This window comes from Schistocerca americana, chromosome 1 (assembly GCF_021461395.2).
Source record: "Schistocerca americana isolate TAMUIC-IGC-003095 chromosome 1, iqSchAmer2.1, whole genome shotgun sequence".
Lineage (NCBI taxonomy): Eukaryota > Metazoa > Arthropoda > Insecta > Orthoptera > Acrididae > Schistocerca > Schistocerca americana.
In genome coordinates this window covers 253,930,148-253,943,898 of record NC_060119.1, presented here as the reverse complement: position 1 = coordinate 253,943,898, position 13,751 = coordinate 253,930,148, and the positions used below count along the sequence as shown (strand labels likewise).

Below are 13,751 nucleotides of genomic sequence, written 5' to 3'. Positions count from 1 at the left end.
CAACCACTTCTTCATTGCTGGGAGTAAGTGGAGGTCGCTCGGTGCCAGGTCGAGACTGTACGGCGGATGAGGAAACAACTCCCACTTAAAAGATTCGGGAACTTCACGAGTGGCATTTGCCGTGTGGGCCCGGGCGTTGTCGTGAATCAGCAAGATCTTTGAGCCCAACTTTCCCCTACGCTTGTTTTGTATTGCTCTTCTGAGGTTGTGCAGAGTTTGGCAATACCTTTGAGAGTTTATTGTAGTGCCTCTTTCCAGGAAATCCGCAAAAATCACACCTTTTCTGTCCCAAAAGACAGTCGCCACGTGGTTGAAGGCACAGGTGGCCGAATTTTACGACGAAGGAATTTCCAAGTTCGTCCATCGCTACGATAAGTGCCTTAATTTAAATGGCAACTATGTAGGAAAGTAGTATTTAAGTGTGGCTTTCATCTGTATATAATTAAAAAAATTTTCAATACTTTATTTATTTTTAATTGCAAAACGTAATGTACTTTGTGGATAGCCCTCGTACATTAAATATTTGATGTGAAAATTCTTTAGTCTTACTCTTTTTCCTTTGAACAAGTTTTCATTTCTTGATAACTGCAATTATATTCCCATTCTAGTGGAAAACCAATTAAATAGCTATTTAACTTGGGTACATCAATCTCTCCATTTTCTTAGGATGTTCAAAATGTCTCCATTTGGAATTAATTTAACTTCACTTTATGTGATTGCAATTTTACACCTGATGTCTGATACTAAAAATAGATCAGTCTTGTAGTAATCCTTGAATTATATCTAACATGAAAAAGAAGAGACTTTATTTTACAGCACCTTCTCACTTTAAGATTCCGAACCATTTATTTTTTTCTCTTTACCAGATTATGATTAACAAATTATGACAACATGAGATGCCATATTAAGAGATAATTAGCACAGTCATATTTACTAACTAGTTCTTCTTTAAAATCGTAAAAAAGTTTTAATTTTTTTCATGGAAGGTCTGTGTATTTACTTAATTTGCATTACTTAAAACTGTTTATTAATAGTTATGTTTTTGGCACAACATGATCATTACATTCCTCAACATATTTTGCCTAGAGTACTATTAACTTCTGTTCCAATTAGTTCTGTATCATGAGAGACATGATAAGTGCAGGTATTCATATTTTTAAAGTTTTTGTTGTATGAGAGTCCATGATTAGAGTAGTCAACAATTATGTAGTTTATATACTGTTTATTTGACGTAACTAGAGGATAACATGTGAAAGCTTCTTATTGCATTATTATGACCACAACTGTAAGCTTTAGGGCGCCCTGTCAAACAAAATTCTTGGGAGAATGGATATACAGACATTTCATACCAGAAAATCATTCAGAAATATTTTAAAAAAGCAAATGTTTTATATAGAAACACTACTGTGTGGATTTCATTTGTTTGTGCCTAGTTTTCTTAGGTATGGGGTTCTAAGTGGGGCATGGCACAACAAATGTGTAAACTTCAGATGAGAGTTGTAAGAATTATAAAAGGCATTTGACAAAGGGAATCAAGTACAGAATTTTCAAAGAACTCAAAATCTTACCTTTCCAGCCTTTTACATTTATGAACGCAAAAAAAAAGAAGCAGAATTTTAGAGGGAAATGCACAGGACAGCTCGATATAAAAATATATGATGTATCTACCAAAACTTTTATTCAATACTTTGCCTCAAAGACTCCAGCATATTTCAGACATAAGCAAGTCTAAAAAGAATTAAAAAGTATGCTGACAGTTAACAGCGAATATAGCAAAGATGAATTTATGAAACATCAGCATTAAATTAAACATAACCCATAAAATTTCTAAGTTACTTCCCCTGTGACATATGATAAAACAATCTCAAGTGATAGTGCTGTGTGATGAGTGACACTGATGCATAATTGCATTCTGAATGATCACTATATGGGTCCTACATGATTACAGTACAATACATCAATACTGTTTCCAGAAGAATAGAGATATGAGTTGTAAATACATGTAACACAAGAGATGAAAAAATATGTAGGTATTTGTGTATATTTGAACGGTGCTTATTTGTGTATATGTACTCATTGCACAAATTCAGAAAACAATCATAAGATGCATATTGCATATGGATGTATAAAGAAATAAACAATGATATTCTTCAAAGAATCTTTATGTAGATTTAGAGTAACATGCTTTACAAGCATGTAAATGGCAGAAGAGAGACTGATCTCCATGAAAAAATGTTTTAAGTAACTTAGAACAAAGTCAGCTGAATATGAAAAGTATCTCAATGTGCTGTTACATCCAAAAACAGGTGACTGTTTCTGTCAAACATGACAGAAAATTGTTGTGTAGCTCTACTTCTAAAGTGGTTTGCTGAAAACGCAATACTTCTACTAATTTCCATAGAGCTCCATGTAGGATATAACAAGCAGGGAACTGAGCAAATATTTTTGTCATTTTTTCAGCACATACACCAACTTACTGCCCAATAAAGGTAACAGTTCACTGAATAGTAGAGCACATCAAATGAATTCGCAATTGCAAATAAGGAGTACCATTAGCTGTAGAATGGAATGATGACAATGAAAATTTTTGCTGGACAACTGATGGTAGTCCTTACTAACAATGGTTAGTCCTAACTAACTTGATGTGTTTTGCCACGGCTGTGGTAGCCACAGTGCCACACACACACACACACACACACACACACACACACACACGCGCGCGCGCACCTCTGTATGGCTAAACTGTGCTGACTCAATCCCCAGGCTGCAGTATGCTAGTTGGCTGGTATGAGCGTTTGTGTCAGGAGGAATGGGCAAACAAAGCAGACTGGGGTTGAAGTGTGAGTTTGGGAAAAATGACTGATGGCTGGGAGGGAGGCAGCTGGTGCACAGGTTGCGAATGCATCCTGGGCACTGATATCAGTGAGTTTTTGCAGGGAATGATGATGATTGTGGACTGGGAGGAGGAGACAGAAGCAGAAGAAGAGACTGTGGGGAAGAGAGTATGGGTATAGGACGAGTGAAGTTATGGTCCTGGGACAGGATCCTTACAACCTCATTTCTTATACATTTGACTGACTACTTCTTCGCTTATAGCTACTTCCTCTATGAAAGGAAAGTACACAAACAAATCCACAGCACAACCATGGGTAGCACACAGCATCTTCCTGTGTCAAACTACTTATGAGCCAGCTAGAGGGAATAGTCCTAGTCACTCAAAACTCCAAAAATGTTATCTGGTTAAGATTCGCAAAACTGATTTTCCTGTGTTATCTTCTCACACATCATCAAGCTCCCACCACTTCCAAGAACAAACTGCAAATGAGCATCCCCCATCACACAATACCTTCCTGGGCAGGAGAAACTGAACCATATTCTTTACCACTATTTATTAAGTATCAAAGATTGGTCAAATATGGTAATCAGATGCTTTTATGGACCACCTGGGTCAGGAGCTATAGTGGGACAGTGCTTCAGACAGATCACTTATAATGTTCCTGATCATGTTGTTGTGATACTGGGAGGTGACTTCAACTTGTCACATATAGATTGGGAGTTTTATGCTATTAAAACCGGTGCCAGAGAGAGAGTTTTGTGTGACATTGTTCTGGATGTCTTGTCCGAAAATTACTTTGAGCAGATAGAGAACCAAGCAGTAAATGGCAGCCTGGTGCTGATTAGTGGGATAAGGATATCATATAGAACAAAGTGGAAATTATACAAAAATTTTACTAGTAGTCACAATTGAGCTACAATAGCCCATTACGAACAGTATTGCCACATATTTACAAATGTTATTAGGAAGGCAAAGCATATGTGGTATGCAAATAGAACATCTACAATAATTCACAGGATAGAATTAAAACCATATTGTAGGAAGTGTCTGAACCACTGTCCCACTATAGCTTCTGACCCAGGCGGTCCATAAAAGCACCTGATTACCATATTTGAAGGAAGTGTCTGGTCAGCAGCAGAAGGTCGACGATATGAAGTCAGTTCATAGTAAAAATATTTCTGTTACTGATGGGTTAGATATATGTACAGTACTTAACAATCAATTTCTGATTATTGCTGGTGAATTAAATAAAAACTTAGTTTCTACAGGGAATCATATAACTCTCTTGGAAAATGCCTTTCCAAGACTGATGTGTGATATACCCCTTTGTGATACTCACAACTGAGGAGACTGAGTCAATAACTAAATCACCAAAGACTAAGGACTCTGTGATATGATGGAGTACCTAGCAGAATGGTAAAGTACTGTGCTGCACATGTCAGCTCTGTACTTAGCCATATTTGTAATTTTTTATTTAAGAATGGTCAGTTTCCTGAATGGTTGTTGTAGACAATTTTAGACTTATTTCTATACAATCAGTGTTTGCTACAGTTATTTAAAAGGCTGTGTAGGTAATGATAATTGATATTTTATATCACATAATTAGCTATGAAATGTACAGTTCACCTTTAGAAGTGGTTTAACGACTGAAAATCCTATACGCTCTTTTCTCTGTGAGGTACAGGATGGATTAAACAAAAGGTTTCGAATGCTAGGCATAGTTTTTTTGATTTAACTAAGGTGTTTGATTGTGCTGATCACGAAATATTGCTCCAGAAATTGGATCATTCATTGAGAAAGGCTATGATGAGGGGTCTCAGTGAAGTATGGTCAAATGGGAGGTGCCTCAGGCATCAGTGCTGGGACCATTCCTGTTTCTTATTTATATAAATGATATGCCCTCTAGTATTACAGGTGCTTCAAAAATATTTCTGTTTGATGATGACACTAGTGCAGTTCATGACACAAGTTCATGGCTTGTAGAAAATAAACTAACACTAAATCACAGTAAGACTCAATTTTTATAGTTTCTAACATACAATTCAACAAAACCTGGCATTTTAATTTCACAGAATATGATTAGTGAAACTGAACAGTTCAAATTTCTAGGTGTTCAGATAGATAGTAAATTGTCCTGGAAATCCCACATTGAGGATCTTGTTCAAAGACTTAATCCTGTCATTTTTACTATTTGAACAGTGTCTGAAAAAGTGACAGTTCAACATGAAAAGTAGTCTACTTCACTTATTTTCATTCACTTATGACATATGGGTTAACTCTTCTCTTTCTCAAAGGATATTTTTGGCTCAAAAATGGGCAGTTCGAGCTATAAGTGTTGCAAGTTCTTGAACCTCTTGTCGATCCCTGTCCATTAATCTGGATATTCTGATACCGGCCTCTCAATATATATATATTCTTTACTGTCATTTCTTGTTAAGAGTATCAGCTTATTCCCAAGAATCAGCAGCTTTCACACAGTTAATACTAGGCAGAAATCCAACCTGCATTTGGATTGTACTTCCTTGACTCTTTTGCAGAAGGGTGTGCAGTATACTGCTGCATCTGTTTTCAATAAGCTACCACAAGAATTCAAAAATCTTAGCAGTGATCCATGTGCTTTCAAACTGGGTCACTACTCCGATTCTGTTGAGGAGTTCCTCGAAAAATTTAGCTAATTCTTATGTTTTATTGTTGATTGCATTTACTTAAACTTACGGCTTGATTTTTTTTGGCTTCACAAACATTTTATTTTACCTGTTATTACTTTTATATTTTAATTTCATGTACTGACATATTCCATGACCTTGGAGATTTGCTCTTCAATTTGGTCCTACGGAGACAGATGTGTAAATAAATAAATAAATAAAAACTAACTCATGAGGGTAATGTCTTAGACCGCCTGGCAACAACCAGACCTGAACTTATCGAATCAGTTAACACAGAGGAAGGTACAAGTGTTCATAAAGCTGTGACACTGCCTATGACAAAGTGTGTTACAAAGAATGTTAAGAAAGGTAGGAAGATATTTTTGCTTAGCAAGAGTCACAGGATACAGATTTCAGAGTATCTGAGCAGTCAGCATCAAATAGTCACTGATGAGGATGAAGATATGGAGAATAAATGGAAAAAATTCAAAGGTATTGTGCATTGTGTCCTAGGAAAGTATGTCCCAAGTAATGTCTTACGGGATGGAAAAGACACGTCATATGAAACTTCCTGGCAGATTAAAACTGTGTGCTGGACCGAGACTCGAACTAAGGACCTTTGCCTTTCGCGGGCAAGTGCTCTAGGTGTGCTAGGTTTGCAGAAGAGCTTCTATGAAGTTTGGAAGGTAAGAGACAAGGTACTGGCAGAACTGAAGCCGTGAGGACAGGTCGTGAGTCATGTCTGGGTAGGTCAGTTGGTAGAGCACTTGCCCGCAAAAGACAAAGGTCCCGAGTTCGAGTCTCGGTCCAGCACACAGTTTTAATCTGCCACGAAGTTTCATATCAGCGCACACACTGCTGCAGAGAGAAAATCTCATTCTGAAAGACACATAATGGCTTAATAGCTGTGTTAGAAAACTGCTACATAAACAAAGAGAACTTCATCTCAGATTCAAAAGAAGTAAAAAATAGGTGACAAACAAAAGCTGAATGAAGTGAAAATGAGTGGAAGGAGAGAAGTGTTCAATGACTATGAAAGTAAAACTTTGTCAACCAACCCGATTAAAAGCCCTAAGAGCTTTTGTGGGTCAATATCAACTATTCATTCACTTAGTGACTATACTGGCACCGAAACGGAGGATAACAGAGAGAAGGCAGAAATACTGAATTCAGTCTTCGAAAATTATTTCACTGCAGAAGATCATAACATGGTCTTTGCTTTCAATCATTGTTCAAATGTCAAAACAGCAGATATTGAGATAACCAATCACGGAATAGAAAAACAACTGCAATCACTTAGTAGGGGAAAGGTGTCAGGACTAGATGAGATACCTATACGATTCTACAAAGATTATCCAAAATAGCTTGCTCTCCTTCTAGCTGTAATTTATCATAGGTTGCTTGAGCAATGAAGGGTACCTAGCAACTGGAAGAAAGCTCAGGTCATACCGATTTTTAAGAAAGGCCATAGGACAGATGCACAGAATTACAGACCTAGATCATTGACATCAGTCTTTTGTAGAATTACAGAAATTATTTTAAGCTCCAGAATTATGAAGTTTTTGGAGAATGAAAATCTACTCCATAAAAATCAGTTGTGTCGGCTACTGTGGGAATCAGTGCTGACACAAACAAGGAACCCAGTGGCAGGAACCCAGAATGATCTATGCATTAAACTTTCTAATTAATAGGACATTTTCTTTCTAAAAGAAAAAGAAACATAACTTAACTTCTTTTTATCAAGTGGCTTCCTGTGCTATCTACATACAATTACATTGTTCTGTATTACTACTCACAGAACGCAGGCTAAGTATTGTCTTCCTATTACTCAGCACTGCTGGTCTTGAAGTCTGTGACCGAACTGGGACCAACCAGCGATGGGCAGCTGGTTAAGCGAGCATTGACAGGGGGTGCTGAACTCTGTCTTCCCGGGGATGTGGTGCTGCTTGCTCTTTCCTTTGGTGTGCGAGTCAATGCTTTCTTGATACAGTTTCGCAATGATGCAGTGGCAGGTGTGCAGTTGATGTTCTATGACTGCATAACATGATCATGTATTCTGCAAACAGAGTTCCTGCAAAACTCAGCTCACTCTATTCCTCCATGAGATGGGCAGCACCGTGGATAATGGTGTTCAGGTTGATGCCATGTTCCCTGACTTCAGGAAGGCATTTGATACTCTCCTGCTCTGCTGTTTGGTGTGTGTGTGGGCGAGTGTGTGTGTGTGTGTGTGTGTGTGTGTGTGGGGGGGGGGGGGGGGGGGGGGAAGAAGAAAAAGAAAAAGAAGAAGAAGAAGAAGAAGAAGAAGGAGAAAGCTTATTGAGAATCAGGGCATATTTGCAACTGGATTCAAGACTTCCCTGTGGACAGAACTCAAACATCGCTCTTGACAGAACAATACTGACAGATGTAAGGATAATTTCCAGAGTGAGAGGTGTGATAGGAATGTTATCATTTACAACATGCATAAATGGTCTAGTAGAAAGCGTTGGATGCTATTTAAGGCCATTTGCAGGTGATTCGGTTGTCTATAACAAAATAGTGATGCCAGAAGATAGTAATGATATCTAGAATTACTTCCAGACACTTGATGAATGGTGTAGGTAGTGGTAGTTTACCCTGAATGTCAACAAAGGGAACATGTTGTGCATACAAAGGAAAAGAAATTCACTAGTGGACAGCTACACTATTGGTAACAAGCAGCTGGAAAAAGTATCCACAATAAAATATCTATGAAGATGTATCCAGAGTGCCCTCAAGTGGAATGGCCACATAAAACAAATAATGGGAAAAGCAGATGCCAGACTCAGATTCATAGGAAGAATCATAAGGAAATGTAATTCATCCATGAAAGAGGTGGCTTATAAGGTGCTTGTTCGTCCAATTCTTGAGTATCGTTCATATACCTAGTATCCCTACCAGGTAGGACAAGAGAGAGAGAGAGAGAGAGAGAGAGAGAGAGAGAGAGAGAGAGAGAGAGATGATCCAACAAAGAGCGACGTGTTTTGACACGGGAGCATTTAGCTGGCACAAGAGTGTTATGGAGATACTCAACAAATTCCATCGGCAGTTGTTACATAAGAGGCATTGTGCATGCTACACCAACTCTAAACCCATTGACACAGGGGTCACATTCCTCTGGAAGACTTACGCGAACCTGTTCAGACAAATTTCGGGCTTGCAGTCAGTCGTCGTTCAATACTTCGCACGATATTTCAACTGGGTACCTGCCAGTCATCTTCAGGTGAGCCGTCACAGACTGGCGAAAACGTCCTCCGTTCCGCAATATATAGCATACTGTAACTATTCTGCGCATGCGTCGAAAACTTGATAGATGAACCACACTGTCCGCCGGCAGCACCCTCGCTGGTGGAATAGCGGAACTCAGTCGCCCTCTGCGTTGCTGTTTGCCACGGCCGTCAACGCACTCTGTCGTCTTCGATTTGAGCAAATCATGGAGATGATGGGATTCCATGCAGTGTCCAGCTGGTAGCCGCTGTCACGGTTTAACAGATTCTCCGCCAGTCGTATTTCTATGGATTCTTTAATAATGGAGTCTCAGAAAGACGTTGCTGTGGAAAAAATCATTGTTTCCTCATATTCCATTGAATGTCCAGTAGAAATACAATGTTCAGCAATAGCGGACTTGCCTGGCTGCAAAAGGCGGGTGTAACGTTGATGTTCCGTGCAGCGTTCTTTCATGGTGCGTGTGGTTTGACCTATGTAAGCCATACCACATTGGCACGGTATCTTGTAAATTCTGGCCTTTCGTAGTAACAGATTGCCCTTAACTGATCCCACAAGGTCCGCAATCTTCGATGGTGGGCGGAAAACCACTTTTACCTGAAATTTTCGGAGGATTCTTGCTATTTTAAACGAAGTGTTTCCAACAAAAGGAAGAAAAGCTAAAGATTGTTCCGGCATGTTCTCCTCTTTATTCACTTCCTGCTTATTAGTTTTAATTGTTAGTGCCCTGTTAATCTGCCGGATGGAATACCCATTTTCGCTGAATACTGTCTTTAGATGGGCGAGTTCTTGAGGTAAGCTATCTAGAGCTGAGACAGTATGAGCTCTATGAACAAGTGTTTTAAGCAAACTCATGGTTTGCGATGGGTGATGGCAACTCAATGCTTGCAGGTACAAATCAGTATGAGTCGGTTTCCGGTAAACTGAAGGCCCTAGAGAACCATCATTCTTCCTTCGAACCAAGACATCCAAGAAAGGCAAACAACCATCTTTCTCTATTTCCATGGTGAACAGGATGTTGCTACGAATGGAGTAAAGATAAGATGTATGGTCTGCTAAGTAACTCTACCTTTAGGAGGATTGATTACGATCCTACAGGACGTGTGCAACGAAATACTTCAGCACTATTAAATTCCTCCTCCTTAGCGCAAGAGACCACCAAGAGGTTAAGACCACATGGTTGTGTACCTCCAAGACTGTATGGCCTTCCAAAGATTCATAAAGAGGGTCTTCCTCTGCGTCCAATAGTGAGCAACATTGGAGCTCCTACATATGATTTAGCTAAACATCTCGCTTCCTTACTTTCGTAGGCAAGTGCTCACATCACATACGAAACTCAGCTGATTTTATCAATCGACTGGGGGCTCTTCATCTTAGCAGTGTAGACCTTCTAGTAAGTTTTGATGTGGTCTCACTTTTTACAAAAGTTCCTCTTGCAGATTCTTTGACACTGATTGGGAACATGTTTCCTGTTGATATCACTGCTTTGTTCAGGCACGTTGTTTCCTCAACTTATTTTATGTTTAATCAAGAATATTTTGAACAGACTGACGGTGTCGCCATGGGTAGTCCCCTGTCTCCTTTGGTGGCCAACCTTTTTATGGAGGATTTTGAAGAGAGAGCGCTTGAATCAGCTGCCCTGAAGCCAAGAGTTTTTTGGCGGTATGTGGATGACACTTTCATAGTATGGCCTCACGGAGAAGATAAATTAATGGAGTTTCTACATCACCTCAACTCCATTCATAGCAACATCCTGTTCACCATGGAAATAGAGAAAGATGGTTGTTTGCCTTTCTTGGATGTCTTGGTTCGAAGGAAGAATGATGGTTCTCTAGGGCCTTCAGTTTACCGGAAACCGACTCATACTGATTTGTACCTGCAAGCATTGAGTTGCCATCACCCATCGCAAACCATGAGTTTGCTTAAAACACTTGTTCATAGAGCTCATACTGTCTCAGCTCTAGATAGCTTACCTCAAGAACTCGCCCATCTAAAGACAGTATTCAGCGAAAATGGGTATTCCATCCGGCAGATTAACAGGGCACTAACAATTAAAACTAATAAGCAGGAAGTGAATAAAGAGGAGAACATGCCGGAACAATCTTTAGCTTTTCTTCCTTTTGTTGGAAACACTTCGTTTAAAATAGCAAGAATCCTCCGAAAATTTCAGGTAAAAGTGGTTTTCCGCCCACCATCGAAGATTGCGGACCTTGTGGGATCAGTTAAGGGCAATCTGTTACTACGAAAGGCCAGAATTTACAAGATACCGTGCCAATGTGGTATGGCTTACATAGGTCAAACCACACGCACCATGAAAGAACGCTGCACGGAACATCAACGTTACACCCGCCTTTTGCAGCCAGGCAAGTCCGCTATTGCTGAACATTGTATTTCTACTGGACATTCAATGGAATATGAGGAAACAATGATTTTTTCCACAGCAACGTCTTTCTGAGACTCCATTATTAAAGAATCCATAGAAATACGACTGGCGGAGAATCTGTTAAACCGTGACAGCGGCTACCAGCTGGACACTGCATGGAATCCCATCATCTCCATGATTTGCTCAAATCGAAGACGACAGAGTGCGTTGACGGCCGTGGCAAACAGCAACGCAGAGGGCGACTGAGTTCCGCTATTCCACCAGCGAGGGTGCTGCCGGCGGGCAGTGTGGTTCAACTATCAAGTTTTTGACGCATGCGCAGAATAGTTACAGTATGCTATATATTGTGGAACGGAGGACATTTTTGCCAGTCTGTGACGGCTCACCTGAAGATGACTGGCAGGTGCCCAGTTGAAATATTGTGCGAAGTATTGAACGACAACTGGCTGCAAGCCCAAATTTTGTTTGAACAGTCAATTGGACGGGAAAATTTTAAAATTCACATTAGGCGAACCTGTCTGACACATCAATCTCTCCTATCCCGTCAGAGGCAAGGCCACCTGTGAAAGCAGCCATGTCACATACCATCCCTGCTGCAATTTCTGCACAACATTTTATGTTAGCATGACCACTAACAAGCTGTTCACATGAATGAATGACTACTGCCAAACTGTGACTAACAGCAATGTTGACCGACTAATGGAGGAACATGCTGTTGAGCTCAACATGCTCAATTTCAATAGCTGCTTCACAATCTCTGCCACCTGGATTCTTCCTCTAACATCACCTTCTCTTCACTACGCGGTTGGGAAATGAATAGAGCCAACATGTCTGTTCAAATAGTTTGTATGTGCACCTTACATTTTTAAACAAAATGACAAAACTTTTTTGACTTATTAGTTCCTAACTGTATCACATATTCACAAGTTGTAACAATATTAGAGAAGGAACGTTGCTACCCACCATACAGCGGAGATGCTGAGTTGCAATAGGCACAACAAAAAGATTCACACAGTTATAGCTTTCGGCCATTAAGGCCTTTGTCAGCAATACACACACACACACACACACACACACACACACACACACACACACACACACACACACACAACTGCAGTCTCAGACACCTGAAACCACAATGTGAGCAGCAGCACCAGTGCATGAAGAGAGTGGCAACTGGGTGGGGGTAAGGAGGAGGCTAGGACAGGGAGAGGGAGGGATAGTATGGTGGGGATGGTGGACAGTGAATTGCTGCAGTTCAGACGGAGGGCAGGAGAGAAGGTGGGGAGGGGGGGGGGGGGGGAGGGGGGAGTAGCGGAAAGGAGAGAAATAAAAAGAAATTAAAAGACTGAGTGTGATGGTGAAATGACAGCTGTGTAGCGCTGGAATGGGAACAGGGAGGGAGATGGATGTGTGAGGACATTGACTAATGAAGATTGAGGCCAGGAGGGTCATGGGTATGTAGGATGCATTGCAGGGAAGTCACTGAGATGGGAATGTCATGTTTGGCAGCGTGGTCAGCAACAGGGTGGTCCACTTGTTTCTTGGGCACTGTTTGTCAGTGGCCATTCATGTGGACAGACAGCTTGTTGGTTGTCATGCCTACATAGAATGCAGCACAGTGGTTGCAGCTTAGCTTGTAAACCACATGACTGGTTTCACAGGTAGCCCTGCCTTTGATGGGACAGGTGATGTTAGTGGCTGGACTGGAGTAGGTGGTGGTAGGAGGATGTATGGGACAGGTCTTCCATCTAGCTCTACTACAGGTGTATGAGCCATGAGGTATGGGTTTGTGAGTAGGGACTGTGTAAGGATGGACGAGTAGATTGTGTAGGTTCGGTGGACGGCAGAATACCACTGTAGGAGGGGTGGGAAGGATAGTGGGCAGGACATTTCTCACTTCAGGGCATGACGAGAGGTAATCGAAACCCTGGTGGACAATGTAATCCAGTTGCTCCAGTCCCGGATGGTACTGAGTTATGAGTGGAATGCTCCTCTGTGGCCGGACTGTCGGACTTTGGGAGGTGCTGGGAGATCTCTCCGATAAGGCAAGGGAGATTTGTTTTTATACAGGGTTGAGATGATAATTACAGCCAGTGAAGGCTTCAGTGAGACCCTGGATATATTTTGAGAGGGACTGCTTGTCAATGCAAATGCAGTGACCACTGACGGCTAGGCTGTACGGAAGGGACTTCTTGATATGGAATGGGTGACAGCTGTCGAAGTGGAGGTATTGGTGGTGGTTAGTACGTTTGATATGGACGGAGATACTGATGTATAAGCTTATAATTGTGTGAATCTTTTTGTTGTGCCTACTGTGACTCAGCATCTCCGCTATATGGCGAGTAGCAACTTTCCTTCTCTAATATTGTTACATTCCCTTCTGGATTTTCCATTGTTTGATATACATAAGTTGGCTCGATATGACTGAATAATGGTTTGTACTTGGGTCTTGAAGACATTCATCATAAACTTAAATTACTTATAGTAATAAATTGCACTCTGTAACTGAGAAAGACATAAAAATATGGGAACTGTCCTTGCAACACATCTTTTTTCTGCTTTATTGCCCCTGGTATGAATCTCGGCAACTTCTTGTCCCACACCCATCTCCACTCTGCACGACGACTTTAACTTCACTGAT

General features: G+C 40.7%; 1 protein-coding gene across 1 annotated transcript in view; it reads right to left on the bottom strand.

The window, feature by feature from the left end:
• The window catches only part of LOC124623192 (DNA-dependent protein kinase catalytic subunit-like), a 565,210-nt gene that overhangs the window by 69,210 nt on the left and 482,249 nt on the right, over positions 1-13,751 (bottom strand). The gene's annotated exons all lie outside the window — the stretch shown is intronic.